The sequence below is a fragment of the Ixodes scapularis genome, unplaced genomic scaffold (genome assembly GCF_016920785.2).
Source record: "Ixodes scapularis isolate PalLabHiFi unplaced genomic scaffold, ASM1692078v2 PGA_scaffold1__304_contigs__length_218370807, whole genome shotgun sequence".
NCBI classification, from domain to species: domain Eukaryota; kingdom Metazoa; phylum Arthropoda; class Arachnida; order Ixodida; family Ixodidae; genus Ixodes; species Ixodes scapularis.
In genome coordinates this window covers 38,264,432-38,280,041 of record NW_024609846.1, presented here as the reverse complement: position 1 = coordinate 38,280,041, position 15,610 = coordinate 38,264,432, and the positions used below count along the sequence as shown (strand labels likewise).

At 50.7% G+C, this 15,610-nt stretch overlaps 1 pseudogene; it reads left to right on the top strand.

Moving 5' to 3' along the window:
• The first annotated feature begins 11,228 nt into the window (after window positions 1–11,228).
• Window positions 11,229–11,908, top strand: LOC120843192 (annotated as a pseudogene).
• Window positions 11,909–15,610: the final 3,702 nt, after the last annotated feature.

The following is a 15,610-nucleotide window of genomic DNA, read 5'->3' as shown; positions in this document are numbered from 1 at the left end:
ACATCGTCGCCTCTCGATCAGAGAATCACTACACTTTAGTGCCTCGGCCGAGCCTGTCGGCCAATCCCGTTTTTTTTTTTTTACTGTATACCTCTTTCCAGGGCAGAAAAAGCACGAGCGCAAGCGTCACTTGCGCTCGTACTTGTTCAGTTTTTATAGGGTAGTGTATAAGCTTCTGAGGTTCTTTGCAGTGTTCCAACGCTTGTGTTCCTTCAGTTCTTTCAGGACTGTAAATAAATCCCTGAGGTTCTTCACAGTGCTCCAACGCTCGTGATCATTCAGTTTACCCGTCTGCCCTGCAAGACGTGACCTTTTTAACCGTGTGATATTTTCCCTTCGGCCAGTCGCTCTGCTGTACCGCTTTTGTACTTCACAAAATTTCATTCCATTGAGACATGCTGTCCTATACTCCATTCACCCCTAAGCTGAGACTGCAGTGGGAACTACGTCCCTACCGTACCAATCAGCCGCCTCCTTTCATCATCTAACATAGTTCTCTGCACGTGTGTATAAGCTGGAGTGTGATCACGTGGCGAAAAAGATATGTATGATCGGTCCAACGAGTACGTGGGCTTCACCACAGTCTCAGCTTAGGGGTGAATGCAATATAGTCAGCGCGCAAGATGACCGCCCAGCTCCGGCCTCCGAGGAATTTGGCGTTTACAAGACGACCGCTGTCGTCATTGGCCTCGTCGCTCGATACCCTATGGCGAAGAACCCTCGCACACCAGCACGGGCCACGAAGCTTCATCAACGGCTGCCCGTCCGTGAAGGAGCTGGCATCTCCTCCGTTCATGACGAGTGCTTTTGCTGAATTTCATTGTTGTGAAATTAATTTTTTCTCTTTTGGTGTTTCCTTCTAAGAAAATTGTTTTCACCATAGACGCCTGGGACCTCAACAGCAGCCGTTGAGCCGACATTTTTCTCCTACTGCAAATATCTCATATATGACTAACTTTACATGAATATGCAATTTTTTCAATATAAATTTTCATTGACTACTTGTGTGTTTCAAAAGATAAGTCTCGTGCTCTCATGTTTTATCACTGTAGTCTCTTTCTAGCTATTGTTAAAAGAATGATATGAAAAAGAGAGCAGAAGGTTTTTGTTCTTCTTTAAAGGGGTGCGAAAGCGAAATTTTCGCGCCTATTTCTTTGTGTAAACGTGGTCTCCTTTATCACAGCAGCTCACAAACAGCAGTCTTCCCTCCGTAAACGCAAGAAAAGCAATTTTAAAACGAATAAAACGATTTCCCAATACCACCGGGTAGTTTAGGGGGCCGAGTTTTGTTCGAATGTCTCACGTCACGGGGCCACCAGGAGTAACTCCACGGCGTGGCGTGTCCGATGGTGGCGCGCAGGAGCGAGCGGCACTTGGCACACCTCTCAGTTTTAGCACACCATACCTCTAGTATACCCACTCGGCGATATTGTAATGCGTTGACGATAAAGCTGGCGCCACCTAGTGACGACGATCGTAATTATGATATCCCTGGGGCTGTGTGGGCCCATGATGTTGGGAGCGTCACGTCACGAGCAAATATCACGAGACGCAACGCGCCAACTCGATGGCTGATTTTAAAGCGCTCGCCAGATTCCGTCGCTTGGAACAAAAAATGATGTAAATCTGTACAGCATGAACTAATTGTATTTTCGACGGTGATCATAGCAAAAATAGCATGTTGTTATCTCAGAGGTTGACAGCAGACGCTTGTGAACTTGAGAGACTGGAAGGGTCCTTTTCCGAGAAGCGTTCTGCACACGCGCGAGCGCCCAATGTCAAGTGGCGGAAATTGGCACGAGAAATCGAGGAAGTTCGGAAGGGCGCTGTAGACCAGCGAGTAGAGCACGTAATTGCAGCATATGTATAATTGCGCTACAGAAAAAAAGGAACTGGACGGAAAGAAAAACACGACGTTTGGGTGGACGCCGCGGATGCCCCTCTTTAAAGTCGCGTTGGTCGTGCGACCCGTCAACAACTCCGTCGGTAAAAAGTACCTAGAATGGCGGCGCTACAGTATCTCTAATCGCTGTAGTCGTCAACTATGCAACCTGTGCTTCACCGAAATCACCAGTACTTCACGCCTTCATCGCCTCTTCCTATAGAGTACGGTCAATCCCCGCTCCCGCGGCGTGCCCATGGTCACCCAACTTTTGAGAATCCGCCAGGTTGAGCAAAGAATTGCTATTTTGTGATTGGCCGTCCCTCAATGGGATGAGGCGGCGGCGTCCACCGTCTCCCGTTGGCGCCGGGGACGTAGAACACCGTCGTTCGGCTTATTTCGGCTCCGGCAGCCCGATTTCCGTCCGAAAACCTTCTGCCCCGCGCGAACGCCGCCCGGCTCTATCGCCAGGACGGGGTAAAAGACGGATTTCTGAGTGCCTCCTGTGACCTGTCACACCCGTCCACCGCCATTGCCATTGTGTCTCGCCAGCTTACCTTGCTTTTCGCGTGTTCCCCCTGGTTCTCCCTACGAAGCTGATCATGAGGTATGAGAGTCCCTAGGTGCGTACCTTCGTACTGCTCGTGTGGCTCGCTTGCCGTCGCGCACGCAGCGCAGCTCAGAGAGCGAAGAAAGTGGTAACATAGCTCCCATTATCGATTGGTAGCGCAGGTCTCTTGCTAAATATTTAGATTGTGCAGCCACCGCCTGGTGCTGTCGGTATGTGGGAAAAGCTCATTACAGCTATTGCGACTCCAAGATAAAACGAGATTTCAGCTGCTCGCAAGGCCACGGCCGGGATGTGGAAATGAAATTTCAATCCTCTGGTGGGGCGTGCTTGTTGGTTTAGGCCGTGAAACTTCAAACATTTTTTCCTTGCAATGTCAAAATGTTGAAAAAGCTTTTTTTTTTGTGCGTCTAGTTAGCCTAAAACATCTCTGTTTGCTACATTGCTGCAGGTTTGTCACCCTGTTTCTTTTTTTTTCTGTAGTCATGTAGAAGTGCTATGAGCAACACCGGAGCCCACCGCCGAGTGCAGCATCTCATGTGGCAAGCATAAGTCAAATGACGCTAGAGAGGGTTGGCAGACAAGTCCCATCATGTAATCGATCCCACTAGCCCCACTTCCGACAAGCCCACATATAGTAAGCAATATACCAGTTGTCGTCGTTTACCTGTCTCGACCACGACACGGTGGCAGCGGTGGGATCCAGTGTTGCCGACGACAAGAACAAAGGCTGGGTATTATAAAAATGATAGGAGACGAGTGAATATTGCAGTATGCGCTCCTGCCATTTGCATTGCAGCCGCCTACAGCTTGTCAGCAACCCTTGAATAGACCATTTCCAAAAGTGTGCGCCATCTATACTCGGTTTGTCCTTAAGCAGAGACTACAGTAGGAGCTACGTGCCTGCCGGACCAATCAGCTGCCTCCCTCTTATCATCTGACCCGGCTCTCCGCGCATGGGTATGGCCGGGAGCGTGATGACGAGGCAAAAGAGAGGCGTATGACTGGTCTAACGAGGACGTAGCTTCCACCACAGTCTCAGCCTAGAGGTGAACAGAGTACGGTAGCTGCAGCACCAATTATCAAAGTCCGCCATTGATGGGGCACACACTCTGGGCATGTATTAGACACGAGGGCTATGCAACCATTCGGCGTGAACTCGGCTCGGCTTGTATCGAGAATGAATGTTGCGCCAGAGTTCGGCAAGGACCCTGATGCCATTACAGGCTTCGCGCCTAAGAGATGGTGACCGCCAATGTTGCTTGATGAGGTAATGAAATGTACTATTACAGAGATAATTTCCTTATCTCAATACACCTTATGCGAAATTGCTTGGTGGTCGGACAACACTGAGAGTGTCGCTATTTTATTTTTAGGCAGCGTTGTCGGTATACGTTGGAGGCATCGGGGACAACCGTACGGGCAGTGTGTGATAGCGCGGCAGCTGTGTTTTCCGTCTTCCGGCCATCAAATGTGGACGAACAGTTTAAACAACCAACCACAACTGTCTGACGAAACTCTCAGAAGCATGTGTACACGCTGGCGACAACCCACAGTGTGTGAGCTTCCTCAGCGAAGGCGTAGGACTTGCTCCACTGCTTCGACGAGGTTGTTACCAGCGTACACAGGCCTCCAAGAGTTTCTTCAGACAGTTGCGGTAGGTTGTTTAGACTTTTTGTGCACATTCCATGGTCGGAAGGCAGTAAACACAGCAGCTGCGCCATCGCACATTGCCTGTACTGCTCTCTCCGATGCCTCCACCGCGCTTCTGTAACGACGACGCTTGCCAACATTAAAATGGCGATGCTCTCAGAGTTGTCAGACCACCAAGTGATTTGCATAAGGTATATTGAGCCTAATGGACTGGTTGTCACTTTTTTATAACAGGCAAATTTTCAAAGCTTTTGACATAGTAAATCATGCTAGGGTGGCCGCAAAAGTAACCGGAAAGAACTTCTGAAGGGCGGGGTGTTTGTAGTACCAGTTTCCGCAGCTTGCAGAGCTTAGCAACACCCTTTCCGAGTGAGTTTGCCGACAGGAATTGTCTGCTATGATTTTTTTCCCAAACGGTTAAAAATCATTTAATTAAACTTGAGGAAGAAATCGAGAACGGACGGACACTTTATAGCCAGTGTATATATATACATATATATATAGTATAGCTTGAATTGTAATGCCCTAATATTTTGAGCTTCATACACGCTTTGTATGAGGTGTCCCCATGCTTGGATATATTTTTTTTTTTTGCAATGTGCGATACGAAGGAACAGCATGCGGCCGGGAAATTTTCTTTTCTATTAGGGAAAATGGTGCCGGAAACTCTTGTAATGCTTCATAGAGCTTACAAAAATGATGTTAATGAAATATCGGAAGTCTACGAGTGGTTTTCTCACTTGAAAGCCGCGCAATTACTATTGATCGCCAACCAACCTCGTTCAGGGCGACCCTCAACCTCCTCATCTGGTGAAAATATGAAAACAATTTGGGTATTGTTCACTTCGAGTTTGTTTCTCTTAATCAAACTGTTAATCAGGTGTTTTACATGGAATTTCGCGGCGTTTGCGAAACTCAGTAAGAGAGAAACGCCCCCATGTGAGGGAAAGGGGAAATGATAGTTACATCACAGCAATGCCCCAGCACACACTGCTCTGTCAGTGAAACAATTTTTTAGCAAAAATGGCACTATGCCGATTCCCCATTTACTCTATTCTCAGGACCCCACCCCGTGTCACTTTTTTTCTCTTCGCTCGTATGAAAAGTCGTGAAAATAAATAGTTCTGTGAATGTGGGATATCCTTCAAGTGATACACTGCAAAAAAACGAGGAATGATTTTGAAGTGCTTGGGGAAAAAAATAACACAGTTCCACAAGATCCTTAGCAGACGACGCCGGTGGGCAAACTGACTCAAGAAAGGTGCCGCTTAGCGCTGCTAGAGGCGGATGCTGGTACTACGAACGCCCCGCCCTCCTGAAATTCATTCGAGTTACTTTTGCGTAGCCCTTCATATTTTTTTTATTGTTAAAACTGGTCCCATGGCCCAGTATATTGCTTGGTGTAAATCAGATAAGTTTTGTGTTTTACATTGTGGGAGACAACGAGCCACGCTGAACGTGGATGGACGGCCCCGTGAGCGGCGAGGAAGAAGAGAAAGGGACGCTCGTGGTAGGTGCGCGTGGACAGAGTTCGAAGGGCCGTGAGAAACGAAAGAGGCAGTGCTGAACGAGCCCAGGCAAGACCCGGACCACAGGGCAACCGTGGCCTTCCACAGCATCGACGGCACAATTTGAGTATTTATAAAGTGTTTGTCTATAATAGCGCTCCTTGTGTGACTTCCTCGGAGCGAGTAGAACTTGGCCTGATCGGGAATTGACAGGCGACCCACATAACTGGCGCTTCTAACGTGGGGCCCGATCAGTTTGCCGTTGTTTCTTTTCGCTCCCAGGGAGTCCCACGAATCGCGATTTCTAAGTTTAGGTTTGTTTTGTTTTTCCATTTGCATTTTCTTATTACTCCGCTGGACATCATTGTTTAACGTTCTGCCGCCATGTCCAGGTTACGGAATAAGGCCGCCCATCCCGAGGCCTCAACCCAGTCAGTGGCGGATATTGACTCGGACGTGGGAGAAGGCACGAGTGGGCAAGCGCGCGTTGCGGAAGCGCTAGAACCCCCAATTCCAGCTGTTAACACGGCAGACGTCAGCGAACTAATGCACGCCATGACGGCGAGGTTCGCGACGTTTTCTAGACAGATGGGTTTGGCCCCAGGGGTGGTGAATCCCGCGCCTACCCCGTGCCTCGCCCGCGGTTGAGCTTGCCCACGCCGACCTATTCGGGCTACTCCGACGCAGCATCGGTTCACGATTTCTTGCAGGACCTAGACGCGTACATTGCCGCGTTGGGCGCGTCGGATGAAACGGCCCTGATACAGATCGTCCCAATCGCGTTGACGGATGACGCAGCGCGTTGGAGACGAATGCAGAGGCCGTTCCTTTCGATGGCAGATTTCCGGACACGATTCAGAGAGGAATTTCTGCCTCCCGACTATGAGATGCGGATCAGAGATGAGCTAGCCAGCCGTACTCAGCATCCGGATGAGAGCCTCATAGAATACATCCGCGCTCTCCAGGAGCTCTACTCCAGAGCCGACCCCACAGCGTCAGACGCGGAGAAGGTAGCTAGGGCGATCCGCCAGTGTCACCCTAGATTTAAACCCTACTTGCGCAGACGTGATTTCGCTGATCTGGAAGCACTTGCCAGAGAGGCGCGCATCGTTCAGGCGAGCTTGCTCGCCGAGTTGACGTATCTGCCCCCTCCACGCGCAGAGGAATCTCTGGAGCCGGGTTGCGCCTGGACAGGACGAGGCGCGGGAGCTTGCGACGACTCACGTACGCCGTACGTGGCCGTTACAGGACATAGGAGTGGCGCAACTGCTGTGCCCCGCGCCTTAGATCCCTTCGCTTTTGAACAGAGGCGCAGAGCAGCTAACGCGGGCTCTTCCAGGGCGCATCCCCGTAGGGGAGGCGGCGCAGCCGACCACCGCGGAGTCGCGAATCATTACGAGGGTCGCGGGAACTACAATGACCCCCGGCGCGACACTGCTTCGCGTGATGGTAGCGGCGGGCGCTCAGCACACAATGGCAGGAGACAGGTCAGGTGCTATAAATGCAATCAGCTTGGGCATATCAAGCGTCAGTGCACATGGACGGCAGCTCCCCCCCATGGGTCTCAGGGAAACGGGAGAGGCCGGCGCCACTAATTGGACTTCCCGACTCGCGGTTGCCGGCCGCTGCCAAGGCCCCTCATCAGTGTGCCAACGGGGCTGGAGTTGCGGTCAGCGACAGGTCGGTGTTTGCCCCGTCGGCATGTCGAACCCAGGGTTTGACATCTGAGAAGGGGCCGTACGTGCGCGTCGAGATCGGTGGTAACATTTGCTACGCACTAATTGACACCGGTTCTACTCTTTCCCTAATCGGCGACAGAGTCTACGAAGACTGTCGCCGACGAGCACTTCACGTGCGGGAAGTTTCCACCACGCTGCGTTTAGCAGCAGGATCGGCTAGGGCACAAAGCGCTATACGCCTTCACCTTAGCCTCGACGGCAGTCGAAGGAGGCAGCGTTTTCTTTACCTGCCAGGCATGCAAATCCCTCTGATCTTAGGACAGGACTTCGTCTGCCGGGAGGGGATTATCATAGACTTGAAGAATAACGGGTACCACTATAATCCGTTGACTCCCCTTATCCCCTTTGCCGTCCCACCGAGTTTCGGTCAGGAGACAGAAAGCTCACTCGTCGCATCACGAGAGGGCAAACATTAGCTGCGCGAGTCGTATCGGGAAACGTTGAAGCGATTGTCGCTTCTTACAACGGGCCGGTAGAACAACGGCGTAGGTTAGCAGACGCCTTGCATCGACACGCAGCTATGTTTACCGAGAGGCCAGGACTTACAAACATTTTACAACACAGAATCGACACAGGAGATGCTAGACCATGGGGTTGTAATCCCAGACCGCTGAGTGCGCACAAGCGAGCTCTCCTAGATAAGGCTCTCGATGAGATGATAGACACAGGGGCCGTGAGGCCGTCACAGAGCCCCTGGGCTTTTCCGGTAGTCTTAGCGCCAAAAAAAGACGGTACCGCTCGTCTCTGCGTTGACTACCGCCGACTTAACGAGATGACACGAAGGGATTCATATCCCTTCCCATCTATTGAGTCCATCATGTACTCGTTGTGTAGCGCGAGGGTTTTCACTACCTTGGATTTTAGCAGAGGTTTTTTGCAGATCCAGGTAGCACCACACGATGTCCAGAAGACGGCGTTCACCTGTCACAGGGGTCTGTTTGAGTTTATCCGCCTTCCGTTCGGATTGTCTAACTCGCCATCGAGTTTCCAACGGCTTATGGACATCGTGCTGGGGGACGCGAAGTTCAACTTTGCCATTGCATACATGGATGATGTAGTCGTATTTTCAAAGTCATTCGAGGAGCACCTAGCACACCTTGAGATTATCTTAAGCAGAATGAGGAAAGCGGGGTTAACGATTAATCCAAAGAAGGTCCAGCTCGCGGCGTCAAGGGTCAACCTCTTGGGTTTCGTCGTAGATGATGGTACCTTGAGGCCGAACGAGGATAAGTTGAGGGCCATTCTTGATTACCCACCACCGCGCGACGCGAAAAGCCTTCAAAGGTTCCTTGGAATGGTCGGTTTTTATCGGCAGTTCATTCCAGGGTGCGCTGGACTCACACGGCCACTGAACCTGCTGCTCCACAAAGGCTCGAGATGGGCCTGGGGCGAAGAACAAGAGGTAGCTTTCTCTTCCCTCACGAAGGCGATAGCAGCCACGGCCAGCCTGTGCCTGCCAGACCTTAACCGTCCGTTCGTGGTACAGACAGACGCGAGCGACTACGGCGTCGGTGCGGTGTTATTGCAAGAACATGACGGACAGCTGCGCCCGGTGGCATTCGCCAGCCGAACCCTTACACCGCCAGAACGCAATTACAGCGTGACGGAGAAGGAGGGGCTGGCCGTCATGTTTGCTCTAAAGAAATTCGACCTGTATTTAGACGGGACAACCTTCGTCATTCAGACAGACCACGCCGCTCTCACCTGGATTCAAAGGTTGAAAGAGCCGGCGGGGAGGTTAGCTCGGTGGGCACTCACTTTGCAGCGATACTCCTATACTGTCGAGTACCGAAAGGGCTGCACCAACAAGGTTGCAGACGCACTTTCTCGGGCGCCCCATGATAGTGGTTGGAAGGAGGAGACGCAACCAGGGGATTGCGAGAGACAAGCTTCCCGCGCGGCCGCTCATAAGCGAGACAGCGGGAAGGGATCGATGCAACAGGAGCTCGTCGCAGTGTTAGGAGGCCGCACGAGGGAACAGAAGATCGTGGCTTGGGGTGAAGTGGTGAGCAAGGAAGAGCTTGTCGAGGCCCAAAAGGCAGATGGTTTTTGTCAGCGGGTGTTGGGGAAAATTGCGGAAATGGCAAGCAACACCGGGAACGCTGGCGGTCAATTTAACGAACATATTGATTCATACCTGCTGGGTCAGGACGGCTTATTGCTCCGCTACATTCCAACAATCGACGACGAGGAGGGGAACGACTCTCCGTTCAGGGTGGTGATTCCTAGGAAGCTACGGAGGCGGTTTATCGGATACTTCCACGACTCGGCTTTGGCTGGTCATGGCAGCGGCAGCAAGACTTTTCAAAAGTTATTTCGCGTCGCGACCTGGCCGGGGATGAGACAGGACACACTCGGATACGCCCGTAGCTGCCCAGCCTGCCAGAAAGCGAAGCCGCGAGGGGGAAAGCCCCCAGGCCTGATGCAGCCTGTAGTGAGTCACTACCCGTGGGAGATGGTTGCTTGCGACATCATCGGCCCACTTCCAAAAAGTCCCCGTGGGAACCAGTATTTATTGGTAATAACCGATCATTTCTCAAAATGGGTGGAGTTACACCCGCTAAGGAAGCTGGTCTCGGAGCGCATCTGGGAGAAGTTGTTGGAAACTTTCATGCGCTTCGGTACACCCACGTGTCTCATCAGCGATAATGCTAGCTATTTTACCAGCAGAGTGTTCACTGACTCCTGCTTGGCGCTAAACATAAAGCACAAAAGGACGACACCATACCATCCTCAGGCTAATATCACTGAGAGAGTGAACCGAAACTTGAAGAGCATGCTGATCACACTAACGGAGAGACACAGGGACTGGGACGAACACATTGTCGAGATGGATTTTGCAATCCGGACGACCGTGAACAGATCTACTGGGTTAACGCCTGCGCTTCTAAACTTGGGTAAGGAGCTATCGTCTCCGCTGGAGAACGGGTTACGAAATAACCAAGGTTCGACAGAACGCCCACTCTCTAAATACGCGGCGGAGTTGAAAGTTCGCCTTTCGAATGCGTTGCACGACGCCAGAGAGAACCTCGTTGCAGCAAGGATCAAACCGGCGGCCCAGTACGATAAGACTCATCGTCACCTGGAGTACAAGGTGGGGGACTTGGTCCTCAGGAGAACCCATCCTTTGAGCAATGCAGCGAGCGGATTCGCAGCCTCACTTGCTCCGAAGTGGGAAGGGCCCTACGTGGTAAAGGCACGACTTTCACGTCTTACCTACAGGCTCGCTCAGGAAAATGCGAGCGAGGAGTCTGGCCCGGTCCACATTACAGACCTGAAAAAGTACCATCTTCGTGATCGGGATGACGATGAACGAGAACAAAACGAGGAATCCTCCGTTCCGCGTGAGTCTCGCGCGCGACCGGCAACGCGGCCTAAGCGCGGTAGCCGAACAATGCGCGAACCCGTCGGTGAGAGATCCGATAGGTGCTCTGCGCGGCGCTATAATCTGCGGCCTAGAAGTTGATCTAATCTTTGCAAGATGTTAATAGAGCTTGTTCTGTCCAGAAATGCCCCCCGGAGGAACCAGAATGGGCGGCGCCATACGGGAAGGCGACCTTCCACTTTCCGGGATACCGGCGGAGCCAGCTGGCCCAACTCCCAGGGTGGTCAACCCTTCCGGCAGAAGACCAGTCAGCCCAACGCACCGGGTGGCCAACCCGTTCGGCAAGAGAATGGCCAGACAAGCCGACAGGGTGGTCAACCCGGTTGGAGGGAGAACGGCCAGACCAACCAACAGGGTGGTCAACCCGGTTAGCAAGGAGCAAGACGAACCAACCGTCAGGGTGGTCTACCTGGTTGGCAGAGACGGGGTGAGCAATCCCGACGTCGACCACGTCAACGAAGGCAGGGTGGCGGAGACGCGGAGAACCGGAGAGTCCCAGGGACACGCTGAAGGACGAGGTGCTGAAGACTATGCCGGTGCAGAAGCAGACGCGTGCCGGCCAGCACACCCGCTTCAAGGCCTTTGTGGCCATTGGGGACTTCAACGGCCAGTGCTCCAAGAGCTCCAAAGAGGTGCCAGTCCTGCCATGTGCTCCCAAGAGGTGGCCACGGCCATCCTTCAAGCCATCATCCTGGCATAGCTGTGCGTCATCCCCGTCCGTAGCGGCTATTGTGGAAAGAAGAGTGGAAAGCGCCACACCGTACCCTGCAAGGTGCGTGCTGATGCGGCTGATCCGGAGCCCCGCGGTACAAGCATCGTGTCCGCCCCAGTGCCCAAGAAGCTGCTGCAAATGGCGGGCATCGAGGACTGCTACACCTCGGCCCGACACTCGACAGCCACGCTGGGCAACTTTGCCGAGACCACCTACCTGGCCATCCAGCAGACGTACAGCTACCTGACCCCGGACCTGTTGCGGGAGCGAGAGCTCATCAAGTCCCCCCACCAGGAGTTCACCAATCACCTGATGCACGTCCACCGCCACCAGCAAGGCGGAGATGGGCGACTTGGAGTCCAGTGACTCGGTCCAGGGACTCCGGATGCTCCGGACCCCCCCGGAGTTTGAGGCTTGAGGGGAGGGGAGTGTGGGAGACAACGAGCCACGCTGAACGTGGATGGACGGCCGCGTGAGCGGCGAGGAAGAAGAGAAAGACGCTCGTGGTAGGTGCGCGTGGACAGAGTTCGAAGGGCCGTGAGAAACGAAAGAGGCGGTGCTGAACGAGCCCAGGCAAGACCCGGACCACAGGGCAACCGTGGCCTTCCACAGCATCGACGGCACAATTTGAGTATTTATAAAGTGTTTGTCTATGATAGCGCTCCTTGTGTGACTTCCTCGGAGCGAGTAGAACTTGGCCTGATCGGGAATTGACAGGCGACCCACAACATATTTTCAGATTTTTTTTTTAGAATGGTGAAAAGTTGTATGCTTTAATATGTTTGTAATGCATACATAACATTGTTTTTTTGGTTAAATGTTCCCTATTTTCATTGAAGTTATTGGTGTGTTTCATATTCAGAGGTGCCAATAAGAAAGCTGCAAGGTTGTTTCTGGCCTCAGAAAGATCATTACTATAATTATAATAGTTTGATAGCCCAGTACTGGAAAAACATTACTCTTTCAGATTTCCATTTCTATAATGTTTCAAAAGTTGTTGTTTTAAAACAAGGTTGTCTTAAAAGATTCCAATATTTTTTAAAGAAAACTATTTTTGATATACAATTTTATATCAGGATTGGAAAATGAAAGAATATAAACAAATGCCACCTGAACACTAGCTGTCTCCATTATAGCCACTTTATGTATTTACAGTATAGTTTTTATTGTAATGCCGTAATGTTTTGAGCTTAATACACTGTTTATACGAAGTGTCCCCATGCTTGAAATGTGCCAACCATTTGTTGTCAACACAAAACTGAAAGATTTAAAATAATATAATAGGAGTGTATATGTTCTCCAAATGGAGCGCATAAAAATGGCTATGGTAGTTATATATATATATACATATATATAATTCTATCACAATACTTTTGAACATACATTTATTTTTGTTTTTTTTTAAATAGAGAGAGTAGAGCGACTCATCGGTCGCTCGACCAAGACTGGATAGCGTGCCGGCATCGTTTTCCCGCTACAAGTAAGTCACCTATTCGCAAGCACTAAATTTAAGGAAAAAAAGAACGAATCGAACAACACAGGACTAAGAATTATGTTTCTTCTAGTTGATTACTGACTATGATTGAAGATATTTTTGCAACTTTTGCTGCTATTACACGCGCGGAACGAGAATGGGGCAACATGGCTTGAGTATGCTTGGCACTACGTGAATTTGAAACCGAAACGGATCGGGAGCATGTCGTGCGGTGTTACTTTAGCCGATTATGTTCATATCATGTTACCCTTCGATGCGCTAGATTAAGAGAGATTTCTAGCCTGCCAATTAGAAAGGAAACAACAACAAAAAAAAACAAAAAAACAGAGGACTTATATTATAATAATACTTGCAAATCCTCTTATTCATCTAGTAAACAGGGGCACTCACTTGCGTAATCATTGTCAGAAAATGGTAGGGTATATAAAAGAATCGGGTCAGTAGGGTGGTTAGGGTAGGGAGTCGCGGAGGTGTCATGTTGGAGTTGTTTGTGCCCTGTACTACTGACATGTATGTACCTGTTCGGTATGTTGGTTGTTGTTCGTGCGGCGTGTGGCAGTGTAGGACTTGTTGTACAGTGAAATCTGGAATAGATAAACATTTCTTTTTTTAACGCCATCTATTGGTCACTAATACACTTCCTAGGTGGCGCAAGCTGCCGCCTAATTCATTAAGCTAAGTGTTTGCAGACACGTATCTATTGAGTTACGGACAGCTGGTCTGCAATCCACTGCCCTCCCTACCTCTCGTTCGATAACAATCTTGATAATTGTGCCCTCAGCTGATCGGGTGTTTTATGCGCTGAATATCGCCAAGTGCGTGCACAGTCGTGGTGCGGATTACCAGGGACTTGAAAGTGGATAACGAAAGCTAACCGGTGAGCAGGAGCGTTGAACGGTTTTGAAGCGACGCCCCTTGAATCGGTGATGCCTCGCCTCGCCGCTGTCAGCCGAAAATGCCGGATCCCTTACGGCAAGCACAGCAGTAAGCAGATGCTATGTTCAATAAAGACGGCATTCCATTTGTCGCTATACGATTCATTCTTTGAATGTTTTCTGGCTGCGAAGGAAATCCTATCGGCCGCGCGAAAGGATCGCGGGCAAACCCAACGCGTATCCCCCCCCCCCCCCCCCCCCCTCACATTTTCGCCCCTACTCGTAATAGCTGCCGGGGCTTCGAGGCGCGTTTGGGAGTGCTTTAATGAGTACGGAAGACAGCAAACGGGCGTACGCACTTGAGAATCGTATTTTAGCAGAGAGCAGTCCACCTCGCTAGGCCTTACTCGTATTACTCCTCTGTCGCTTGCCAGCCGCCGTGTTTCTTTTGCGGGTAGCAGGCGTGACTACATATTGATTCCGTGCCGTGTGACTACGCATGGGTCATTAGCATAACTAAAGGGGGGGGGGGGGGGTCACGATATCTGTGACGGCTTCTGACTACCCCAAATCTAGTACTCTACGACTCTCTTTTTGTTTGGAGTGCACGGCAGCGGACTGCGCTTTACAAGTGAAGGAAAACGGGAGACAATTGCCAAAAGCAACCCATACGGTTTCCAAATTGATAACCTGTAACTGATTAATTAAATTGGTGACTTTCGGTATCATATAATCGTGCGCTAAAATTAGAAACTTCTGAAGAAACCGTGCTTTACGTGGTTTGTTTAAAAGCCCATGAATCAAAATCTCAGGAACCTCCTAAACCCCTCGCCATCACGGCCAGGTATCGGGACGACGTGGGGTTAAGCAGGAGCCAAGGGGCTAGCATGTCGCGAGAAGTCAGGAACAACATGACAGCAGCCCGCCTTATTACAGGCCAGCGACATCAGCACTCAACCCCAATCCGGCGTCGTCGTGGTCGACCATCATACCTGTCAGCGTTGCGATGCGTCCGGCTTTGGATAGCTTTGGCTCTTTGAGCCTCATGCAGAAGTAGCACATTTCTGCTGTTGCAATTCAAAATTTATAATCAGTAGGGTAATTGTGCCTGTGCTTAAAAGGTAATATTAACACGGACATACTAGGTAACTAGATGTAAATAGGCATATACGTTTTTTTCTTTTTTCTGCAAAATTAGAAATATATATATGCGACACAAGTGGTTTGGTCCGGGGCTTACAAATATGATCTCTTTATTTTTTTAAAAAAACTAATAGACTGAGCTTACCAGTTTTTATATTTTTCTAAAATATACTAAGTATGAATGCGGAATTCTGTATTGTTTGCTGGCTTGCATGTACAATTACCAGGACTGTGAACGCACGGAAGAATGAACTCGTCCATGATGGGGCTAATTCTAACAAAGTAGATGGGGAGATCGGTGGCGTTGCATACCTCTCCGGAGGCGGTTATCAGTCCCATCAAGTTCAAGCGGCCATCCTTTGCCTTGTACAGCAACGGGCCTCCATAGTGTGGGAACCATTGGGTTCCCTCTATCCCTATCTAGGCCTAGCTTCAAGCAGGCCGTGGGAGTCGTCGTCACCAATGGCGTCGGCCTCCCGGATACAAGGAACCACGAGGCCGAATTCCCCGAAGGGGCCGGTTCTCCCTTGCCCTTTTGGGTGAACGCGCCATCGGCACACCCTTGGGAGTGATTATGGACGCGTCCCGTTTTCGAGTGACCTTCTACCGGCCTCCCCGGGCGCGTCTATTTCCCGCAGGCTACATAAGCC